The sequence below is a fragment of the Rhinolophus hipposideros genome, assembly GCF_964194185.1.
Source record: "Rhinolophus hipposideros genome assembly, chromosome: 3".
NCBI classification, from domain to species: domain Eukaryota; kingdom Metazoa; phylum Chordata; class Mammalia; order Chiroptera; family Rhinolophidae; genus Rhinolophus; species Rhinolophus hipposideros.
The window spans coordinates 51,304,685-51,317,306 of NC_138049.1; positions in this window are offsets into that span (position 1 = coordinate 51,304,685).

Genomic DNA, 12,622 nt, shown 5'->3' on the forward strand with positions numbered 1-12,622 from the left:
AAAATGTTAAAGGAAATCACAGGATTCAACTATTCTTAAATGACAAGAAAATACAATTTCAAAGAAATAGTATATTTAATTAATGCAAGGAAAATTTAACCTGAATAAGATGGATGACAATGGATTTCTATTACTTGAAAGGTCATTTAAATCCAATACATTTTATTGATGAAAACCTAAATTGATATAGTTTTTTTATGAAGGGAAATTTAGTAATATCTCTCAATCAAATTAAATATATAAACCTACATAGATATGGACAATTAACTTATGATAAAGGAGCCAATAATACATAATGGGGAAAGTACAATCTTTTCAATAAATGTTTTAAAAATTGGACAGCCACATGCAAAAGAATGAAACTAGACCACTCTCTTGCACCAAATTAACTCAAATGGACTAAAGACTTGAATATGAGACCTAAAACCATGAAATACCTAGTTGAAAAGACAGGAAGTGAGCTCCTTAATATCAACTTAGAGATGTTTTTTGGCTATAACTCCAAGGCAAAGGAAATTAAAGCAAAAATAAATAAATGGGACTAGAACTAATACCACTCAACAACAACAACAACAACAAAAAGCAATCAATCCAATTAAAAACAGGCAGAAGACCTGAACAGATACTTCTCCCCAGAAAACACACAAATGGCCAACAGATATATGAAAAGATGCTCAACTTATCCAGCTATTAGGAAAATGCAAATCAAACCACAATGAGACACCAACTTATACCTGTTAGGATGGCTAATAATGTCAACAAGAATCAGAATAACAAATGTTGGAGAGGCTGTGGAGAAAAAGGAACCCTCATACACTGCTAGTGGGAATGTAAATTTGTACAGCCACTGTGGGAAATAGCGTGGAGATTTCTCAGAAATTTAAGGAGAGTACTACCCTTTATAATCTAGCTATTCTACTTCTGGGTATTTGCCTACAGAATATAAAAACACTAATTCAAAAAATATATGCACATCTATTCATGGCAGCATTATTTACAATAGCTAAGATATGGAAACAAACTGTCCACCCGATGAACAAATGGATAAAGATGTGGTGTGTATATATATACACACACACAATGGAATACTACTCTGCCCTAAAATGAATTAAATCTTGCAATTGTGACAACATGGGAGGACCTGAGGATATAATGCTAAGTGAAATAAATCAGACAGAGAAAGACAAATATAACATTAGTTCATTTATATGTGGAATATTAAAACAAAACTTAACTAATGAACAAACAAAATAAAACAAAAATAACAGAGAACAGTTTGCTGGAGGGGAAGGAGGTTTTGGGGTTGGTGAAATAAGTGGAGGGAGTTAATTGTATGGTTATAGATAGTGACTAGTTTTTGGGGGTGCTCACTTTGTATGTATATAGATGTTGAATTATAATGTTGTACACTTGAAACTTATATAATTAAAAATGATATTATATATGTTCTTTAATACAGAACTTTAATTGCTAGAAATATACCATTTGTATGTACTTGCAAAATTACTCTGTTTTATGTCTTGAGGTGTTCGTTCTAATATTTTTAGTGGCAGAAAAAATATTCAATTCCATTTTTACAGGACTGTTTATTTAAATTTTATTACATCACTATGAAGAAGGGCTATGCAGCTATTAAAAATGAAGTCACTCTTCTAGGGCTTAAAAGATAAATTTCCAAAAAATATTAAGACAATATCAGTAAGAGCCAGATGTATAATGATGTATTTAATATGTTCACTTCTATTTAAAAATGAATATATGATATTAATTATTTGAGTTGTATATGTATAATTTTAGAAGAGTGTAGATATTGATTACCTTTGGAAAGAGACTCTGTGTCATGGGAACAAGAATTTACTTTTCATTATTTATAATTTTCCATGTTATAGTTTTCTAATTAACTAGATAGATCAATGACAGAGATAGATAGATAGATAGATAGATAGATAGATAGATAGATAGATAGATAATTATTCTTATAAAAATAAGTCTGAAATAAATTCAAATGATAGAATGATTTTGGGGCAAAGGTATTGCTAAACATTTGCATGGAAACTGAAGTAAATAAGAAATAGTGTAAGACTTCTGAATATTGAATTGGGTTGGTAGATTTTCATGGATCAGGTTTTATGAAAAGAAAATACTGTATTAGAAACAAGTATTGTATAGTACATAGAGTTTTATTTAAAAATCATATTTCTTGTACTTGAAAGATAATAACCAAAATAATGAATAACAAAAGTATATGTAATATATGAATTAGATATATACCTACAGTATAAAGGACATTTGCGTTATCATTTTCCGATGGTAGTTTAAAATGTAACCATTACATTCAAATACAAGTGAAAAATGGAAATGTGCTAGATTATTCACAATTAAGTATTGTTTGTTTCATAGACCAAAATATGTCAGCACTTTGTCTAGCTCCTGTTAAGGTCAAGACATATGGATTTGCTCAAGTTAATAAATAAATGCTATTCACATTATAATTGTGTCATAGATTACCTAATTGTTTCTTCTTGCTATAGATATAAACATCTCTTCTGTTGCCTAATGTTTCCAATGTTATTTTCATATTCCCCTCAAACTCTCCCAAACACCTACCAATATACATATGAATATTTCAAATAATAGCTTTCCAGGCCTATTAGTTAAGGACAAGTCATCTGTTTTGTTAATGATGTAAAGAGCCAATAGATACATGACTCTTTACATCATAAGTTACAACATAATTATTTTTGTAATAAAGAGTAGTGAATTTCTTTTAATACTCAAAATATATATGAAATTTTATATTTACAGAAACTGAAAATTGATCCAATCATCTACTCTAAATGTTTAGTTGGTAATTGAATCATGTTCTTCTCATGAAGTAGCTCAAAGAAATGATGGGTCAGAAATATGGATTGAGTAAATAAATTAATGATATGCGTAATTCAAATATTAGTATGTGTTTATTAAATTTCTTGTTCTCATCCTACAGATAACTGTCTAGTCTTTCTCTCGGCAATGGAAAACCACAAACCATTACAGCATTAGAACTCAACTGCCTCTTGTTTCAGTTTCGTAGGTCAAAAGAGATGTGGAAAATGCATTTTTCTAAATACTGAAGTGTGTGAATCATAAGAACTGATGTTTCAGGCTAGGGTCATGCTATCTATCTCTCTATATACTGGATCCCAAGTGACAGAGTTGCATATACTTTTTATAGTGGTGTGTGTGTGTGTGTGTGTGTGTGTGTGTGTGTGTGTGTGTGTGATTTTAGCAACCTGATAAATCATGGAGTTCATGGAGCAGCTCCTCTAGCCAGGCTGAGGACAGTCATAATAAAATATTCATATTTTGGAAATCTGGACTTGAAATATTATGCCATTTTCCTTTTGTGTCTATGAATAATAAGGACATAATTAAACAATAAATTTAATATGTGTTTATTCAACTTTTAGTTGATTTAAATTTTAGTGTTGTAAACATTAACTATATTAATGTTAAAGTCCTCAAAACTGGATCATTTGTGAATTCTCAGTTCAAAAATATTACCTCTTGTTAACCTGCTACTTTCTAGGAAACAGTTTTCTGCGTTGTATTCTGATGTTAATTTTAAAGTGACATGAGTCAATGACCAAAGAATTTAAGTATTTATTTCCCTGGATATATATTATTCTATTGCTTAGTAGATGCCAATGATATGATACTTACACCTTTCTGATTAAGCGTTTATTGAACTTTAGATTGCAGTAATCAAAGTCTTGTTCAATTTAAATTTTAGATTATTTAAGAAATCTTCAGCAAAAAAGACATTATAATGCGTGATGATTACTGTGGATGTTATGAAGGAGGCTGTTAAATCCAGTGGGAATGTTCATCAGCGAACTGTAATCAGCAACTAGAGAGAATGCTTAATTACAGTTATTTAGGTGACAAGTTGATGTAGTAGTAGGGTTGAAAGCAGAGAAGGATGCCTATATTAATACTTGCAACATGTATGAGGATAAGAGGATATGAAAATGCTTCAGTATCAATGAGGATCTCATTGTATGACATTTATATTAATTTTTCTTATTCTACAAATTCCAAAGGCAATCTCACTATTACTTGCTTAACTATTTCTGAGAAAAACAGTATTTTGTATAAAAATAAAATCTTAGCTGTTTAAGAAAGTTAAATTTAATTTAATTTATTTTAATGGTTTATCCAGTGTTGAGTCATTACAAAATACGTAGATTTGACTACCACCTGACTTCAGCTTCTTGGTAGAATAACACACATGCAATTATTTCTGATTTATTAAAGAAAACTTTATTGTAACCCATTTATTTCAAAGGAGATCTCTTTAAAGTTCTTTTTTATTATTTATATTATTTATAAATAAACTTGAAGAAAGCACCTGTTAAATTTCATTGTATTAGTTTCCTACTACTGCTATAACAAATTACTTCAAACTGTGTGGCTGAGAGCAACAGATGTTTATTTTCTCACAGCTCTGGAGACTGAAGTGAAATCAAGGTGTTGGCAGGGCCACAGTAACCTCCAAGACTAGGATTCGATTCTTTCTCCTCTTCCAAGTTCAGCATTCCTTGGCTTGTAGTTTTATCACTCCAATTTCTCATTTTGTGGTCATATTGCCTTCTCCTCTCCTTTCTGTATCTCTCCACTGTGTCTCTTATAGGACACAGCTGCTGAATTAGGGACCACTAGAAAATAGAGGATTTTCTCCCCATCACATGATTTTTAACTGAATTACCTCTGTCAATACTCTTCTTCAATAAAGTAAAATACACAGGTTCCAGGAGATGGACATAGCTTTTCAGATCCATTTTTCAGCCTACTAAAACTGGCTTCTCTTATGATAGTAAAATAAATATTATGTTTCCTGTTAGGAAAAAAACATAATTTTTGAAAGCAGATTCTAATAAAATGTGACAGATTAATTAAGTGAAGATAATGTACATTTAAAGGCCATATTAGTAATGCCACATGTTTTAATATTGAGAATGAATGCTAATATATATATATATATATTATATATGTGTGTATTATATATATAATGTTAATGTGTAGTGCAATCAGTTATTTTGCAGAGAATGAAAGTAAGAACTGTAGATATAGAAAAATCAGATTTCAAAAAATGTATACTTATATCCATACTATTAGTCATTTTTATTATTAGAAAATAAGCATTTTATAATATTGAATGTCAACTGTAATATAACAAATATACAGTTACAGGATATAAAGTACAGCATTGGGAATATAGTCAATGATATTTTAATAGCTATGTACAGTGTCAGATTGAGAATACACTTGTTGAGATTATCACTTTGTGAGGGCTGTAAATGTCTAATCACTATATTGTTTTGTACACCTGAAACTAATAACAAAAAAGAAAATAAGCATTTATATTTTTACATAAATAATAAAGAATGTATATCAAAGTCCAAATTGAAAATAAGAGACATGTAAAAATGAACAAAGAAAGAGTGATGAAAATTAATGATGAAAAATTGTTTTGAAGAAATAATTTTGCGTGAATAATAAAATATAAGTAAAATAGATGTCCAAACTGGCTTTAAATTCAGAAATCAATGATATTGGATTCTTCTTATTAAGAAAATAAATATTAAACTTAATATTAAGCTTATTAATTTTAATAATCTTGGATTCTTAGTACTTTTATATAAATATAAATATTTTGAATACATTTTCCTTTCTTTTTCCTGGGGGAAAAGAAGGGAAGAAGAGAGAGAAATATAGCAAGGTGTAGCATTCAGTTAATGAAACTAACATATTTTATAGCCCTTTCTTTTTTACAGAAATGTCAAAATTGCATATTATATTTAATGAATCTGAAATTCTTGACATCTCCTATTGACATGTTCTTTAAGGCAAAATATTACTGAGAAAATACTTTCACTACAATTACTGAAATATTTGGATAGCTCTGGGTAAATTCTACTAAATGAGCACATTCTGAATTCTAATTGTTTTCATACTGATAACGTTAAAGCATTTCAGTAAACACTTCATGAAAATATCTTACAGGTATCATTTTTGGCAAATTTTCACAAGACAAATCTCACTAGAAGAGTTACCTTTATTTCTGAGTCATTGGAATGTTTCAACATATTTAAGTGAAATAAAACCATGAGTCCTCGCTGTCTTTCAGTTCCAATATAATACCTGATTTTATCCATTAAAAAATAGAAGGTGAATCAAAAGATTCTTTCTATAAGACAAGATAGTTCAAAGTACAAAGAGAAGCTTTCAAAATTCAACCCTGTATAGCTCTATAGCTCTGAGTTATTTTCTGCTTTTGAGGAGATAAATGTCAATGTCATCTTGTTTGCAAGTTATGGTTTCCATTAATGCAATTTCCAAGAGCAACAAAAAGTAAAGTTTTGGTATTCATTTCAGTTAAAATTTTGTTTTAAGATTTTAAAATTATTTTGAGAAATATACAACCAAACTCTGGAAGATTCACTTTCAATTCATTCAGTATCATTATCAGATACTTACTATATTTAAAAAATCATTCTTCAGACACGAATATTCCTGAATTCCAGTAATTACTAACAGAAAAAAGGAATGGAGATTTGACATGTTGATTTTTTTAAACTCACACCTGGTTTGTGATAAAAATGTGTAGCTTTAATATATATGTTATATTTTATTAATATATATATGTATATATATATGTGTGTATATATACATATATGTGTGTGTGTGTGTATGTATATATATATATATATATATATATATATATATATATATATATATACATATATGTGTGCTACAAATTTATATAAATAAAATGGGCACAGGTATACATAGCCTCTATGACCATGGTTGCACTGCAGAAGAGGGGGGTATATATTATCTTTTTAATAGATGATACTTGTTCAACTGGATGTCCACATTAAAAGGGAACTGAAACGATGTCCACCTAGGCTATCAGTAAGGAAAGACAATCTAGGAGATAAACGGGCAAGAGACTTGAAAAGACATTTTATAAAAGAAGATATTCAAATATTAATTTAACATAAGAAAAGATGCTTAACCTTAATATTATTCAGGGGAACGTGAAATGAAACCATAAGGAGATACTATTACATGACCTCTGGATTAAATAAAATTAAAAATACAAATAGTGGTAAATTTTAGGAAGGATTTTTGCACACTTTAAATTTTCAAAGAATATAAATTAAGACAATCATGTTGGAAAACTCTTTGGCAGCATCTACTAAAGTTTAACATATTCATAAACTATGAAATAGCAATTTCATCACTACATAAATATCCAAAAGGAATGTGTCTGTATGTTCGTTCACCAAGGAATTCCCAAAAGTATTTATAGGAGCTTTAATCATAATAGCCACAAATTGGTAAAAACCCATACCCATCAGCAGTAGAATAAATGATTAAATTTTGTTTTGTTCAAACAATAGGACAGTAAACAGAAAGGAAAAAGATGAAAAACATAGTTAAATTCAACAACATGAATTACTGATGTATTTGGGAAGCTTAGAGCAAACTCTGCTAAATATTGAATTTAAGAAAACATAATATTGAATTTAAGAAAACAGATGCAAACAAATGCATCATATATAATTATACATAAAGTTAAATTATAATTATACATAACGTTTAAAAAAATTGAGTCTATAGAATTTATGAATGCATACTTAGATATTAAAAATATAAAGGACAACAACATATTAATTACCACAGATTAATTACCAGGATAGAGATAATTTTGTTTGTGGGTGTATGGTTGTCGGTGTATGGCTGTGGGTTTATGGCTTAAACAAGGTTAATTTGAGAAGAACACAAGGAGTTCTGCAGTACTACCACATTTCCCTGAAAATAAGACCTAGCGGAACCATCAGCTCTAATGTGTCTTTGGAACAAAAATTAATATAAGACCCGATATTTATATCATATCATATCATCATATCATATCATGTTATATTATGTTATATTATGTTATTTTATGTTATAGACCTGATCCGTTTAACATTTCTTGTAATACTGCCTTGTTCATGATGAACTAGTTGTTTCCTGTCTCAGATCATTTCCTTTTTAAGAAACGTCTTCCAAATGTCTTTTTGTTCTGTGCCAGATATTCTGTTCACCTGCATATGTAAACCAGACAAGCAAGCATATTAAAACAAACTTGGTTGTCCCTCAGTTTAAAAATTTACTTGAAATGGAGTCTAAGATATCTCTATATTCCATATACAGATCTAATCAATATAATACCCTGGCAGTGCCATCATCTATCAAATTCCAGCTTGCCATCTTAAACTACTTGAAGATTTTGTAAGCTAAAATAAACCATTTTACTCCACCCCAACTCTTGCCTTCAGTCATCTTCAGATGCTTTCATTTCTAAGCAAATTATTTATCTTAAATCCTCCCCACACTTACTCTAGAGATTTTTATCCCCACTGTATCAAAACTCCCCATAATGCTCAACTTAGTATTTTTGCAGCTGCCATGAGTAAAATAGTAAATTCAAATATTTTATTACTACTGAGGGCTTCCCTTTCAGCTCCCAGACTAGTACCAATCCAACTTAGGAGTCAAGAACTGATGTAAATTTCTACCCAACCATAGCATTAAAATCTCTCTGATGTTTGACATGATTGTTTTTCTTGCTCAAAGAAATGTTTTTCTTTTAATTTATGTGAGAACAATCTATTATTTCTCTTTCAAGCTCACCTACTGTGCTTTAGTGGTATACTTCATGGACTTACTCCTTATACCTTCTCCTAGAACTTTCAGTCTATATGTTTTTCCTTGAGTTCTCATTGACTCTTAAAATTTTAAATACATTCTATAATGAGATAATGCCAAATATAAACAACTTGTCTTCAAATTTCTGTGCTGGATGACTAGGCACACATTTATTAATATCTGTGCCATATATATGTGTGTATATATATATATATATGTATGTATATATAAGTCTACTATGTGCTAGGTACTGTCTAGAAACCAGGTTAAACAGTGGTTAAAAATCAGGCAAGATCTCTGTCTTCTAGGAAATTATATCTTAATAATTACGTGATAATTGATAAAATATAAACTATATATCACATATATTTAATAAATGTATTTGTAATCGCATATATTATTCATATTTATACATATAATTTACACATTAAAATATGCATTTAATTACATATATTCATAATTTAATATATTTATGAAGGAAAGAAATGTGGGTCTGACCCAGAGAATAAGAAATAAAGTAAATGGCAGTGATTTAACATCTGTCCTTCTTCTCCCTCCTCTGATGTCATCCTCTACTATACTATAGAAACCCCACTTAGGAAATTGGAAGGAAGAGCTCTGATGCATTTCCAAGAAAACTGTTTTCTGGAGAAGATTTAACAATAGACATAATTTGAATTTAATTATTATCTTGGACTGGACATTTTAATTACAGAATTGAAATTTGCAATTTAAAGTTATTTTAGGACTTGCTATGAGTGACCATTACAATGACAATACCTGTTGAGTTTTCATCTAGTGCCTTAGAACAAACTTCCTCCTGTGAACGTATTTTAAGGAATGACGACAAAAATAAGAAAGCTTTATTTTGCACTCAAGCTAAGTAAAGTATGATATGAGGTAGAAAGAAAAATATGAGACTCATTCCATTGCATGCTTTCTGTCTATCCCATATACTTCTATTTATTGGATATTTATATAACATGAAATTATATTTTGATAGAAATAAAGTCTGATAATGTTACAGAGAGTGACAGAGGGAAGGTTAGATATATTAGATAAGGTAGTCATAGAAACACTTTTCAGATGTATTTTAAATTATTTCTCAATATCCTGTCTATGAAAAATTAAATTACCTTATTTCAAGCTCACCACATTCAAAACTAGATTCCTCATAATTTCCCCAAATGCACTCTTATTTCTTGTTTATGTCTCCTTCTCAACTCACCTGACCTAGGCTGTGGGGTTTGGGTATTCTGTGCTGGATGGGAGAGTAGTATGAGCTGACCCACTGAGAATTGTTGAGCAATGGTATAAAAGAAGACAATATTGAAGTGGGTGAAGACATAGTGGGTGATCAAATAGACAGTCAAAAGCACGAGTATATGAGGAGAGAGAATACATCATTGCCCAGGGCTGAGATTCCAAGTAGAGGAAAGACAGAGCAAAGAGATACTTCCTGAAATACCAAAGTGAGATTCATATTATATTGCAGTCTCCTCCTACCATGTGTACAGTAAGATTACTACCACAATTATCCAAACGACATAAATTAGAATGCTGAATTTTCCTAGTGTTCCTTTTTTATTTACCTGCCTCTCCACACTAGTACAATCAATCATGAAGTCCTAAATATGTTCATTCCTAAATATTATATATCATGATTCAGATCTCCCTTTCTAACCATACTGACCTTATACATGCACTTACCAATCTCTCAGTAGACATATTTTTATGTGTTTTCCTTGATTTCAGTCTTGTCCCTAATTGATATCATGCTTATACTTGGTACAATTTGAGCTGTCTCAGAAAAATCTGGCTACAGAACTCATCTGGTTAAATCCAACCAATTTCTACCCAATGTTCTCTGTATAGTTCTGTTTAAGTGAATGGCATTCAAGGCCCACAATTATCTAGATTTCACTAAAGCCTCACTGACCTCTTAAACCATACGTGCCTTTGCTAATTCTCTTAATTTTCTTGGCGTGCCCTTTCAGTTTTTCTTTACCTATACTAAGTTCTCTGAATCCTTTTCCCTTGTTTAGAACCATGCCACCTTACATTAAACCTCCTTCCTCAGTACTCCTGCAGCATACCTCAAAAAGAACACTGTTTTGTCGTACGTTAGAAACATCTCTTTAGATTATATACCACCCATTTACCAGATTATAAGTACTTACATAGCAAAGACTTATATTATTTCCTTTGCATTCCCAACTTTATCATTGGCATTCAATAGGTACTCAGCTTTTTTTAAAAATATGGAACTGAAAATGGAAAGGCAAGTCTCAGACAGGTAGTTAGTATTTGCAAAACACATATGAAAAGAACTTGTATCCAGAATGTATATATTAAAAACCTCCTTAAACTCAATATTACGAAAACGAACAATTTGTAAAAACAATGGGCAGAGAATGTGAATGGAAACATTACCAAAAAATTAATACAAATGACAAATAAGTACATGAAAATTTGTTGTACATATATAAAATAGAATATTACTTGGTCATAAAAAAGAATGAAATCTTAACCATTTGCAACAAGGATGGACCTAGAGGGTATTATGCTAAGTGAAATAAGTCATACAGAGAAAGACAAATACTACATGATTTCACTTATGTATGAAACCTAAAAAGCAAAACATGAACAAAATAGATCACACTCAGAGATACAGAGAAAAAAAACTGGTGGTTGCCAGATGGGAGGGAGGTTGGGCGGCTGGATGAAAAAGTAGAACAGGTTAAGAAGTACAAATTGGCAGGTACAGAATACTCACAGATATAAATTACAGTATCGGGAATATAGTCAATATATAGCAATAACTAGGTGGGTACTAGACTTATAGGAAGAATCACTTCATAAATTATACAAATGTGTAACCACTAGGTTGTATACCTGAAACTAATATAATCAACTGTAATTGAAAAAAAATAATTTTAAAAGTAAACAAACTTCAAAAAAAATTTTAAAAGGTGTTCAAAATGATGTAATGCAAACTAAAACCAAAATCAAAATCTAGGGTGCATTCTTTAGTATGGCTAAAATTTAAAAGATTGACAATACTAAGTATTGATGATGATATGGAACTCTTTACATGTTTCTGGCAGAAGTTAAAAATAGTATAATAATTTTAGAGATCATTTTTTGGTTTGTTTTTTGTGAAGTCAACAAGATAATTAACCATATGAACCAGAAATCCAACTCATAGCTATTTACCTAAGAGAAATGAAACCATGTTTACACAAAGACCTGTACATAAATGTCCATTGCATCTTTAGTCAAATAGCTCCACATTTTCAAATATTATTGGATAAACAAATTTATGGTATACACATTAAATAAAATACTATTCAGCAATACAAAGGAATCATAAATCCAACAATGTACACAAATCTCAAAAGCAACATGTTAAATGAAAAAATCCATATACTAATGGTTATATACTGTATGAGTTCCCTTGTAGGAAATGCTACAAAACATACAAGTAGTGACACAAAGCAGATCAGTGATTAATTTAAAGAGGAAATCAAAGACATAACAGGAAGAACAATAGTTATCAAACTATAACTGTATTTAAAATATTTTCATAGATCAGTTATAAAGAGGCCAATGATTCTTTTCAAACTTTATCCAGAACTGTGGAATTCTTTATTAGCTGAAATTCCTGCTGTGGTTAAGTTTGACAATTCACTCTGCTCTAACTTTCACATCCAAAGACTAAACCATGGCAGCGTATGAACAACATAGTTCCCCACTGCTTATTATATCAAAGAAAAATGAGTAGTCATAAGAATCATATATTTGTATACCTTAGGGCAGATATTGATGGCTTGGACTTAAGAAACATCAATTCTTAGTTTCTTGCCAATAATCAAATGGCCCT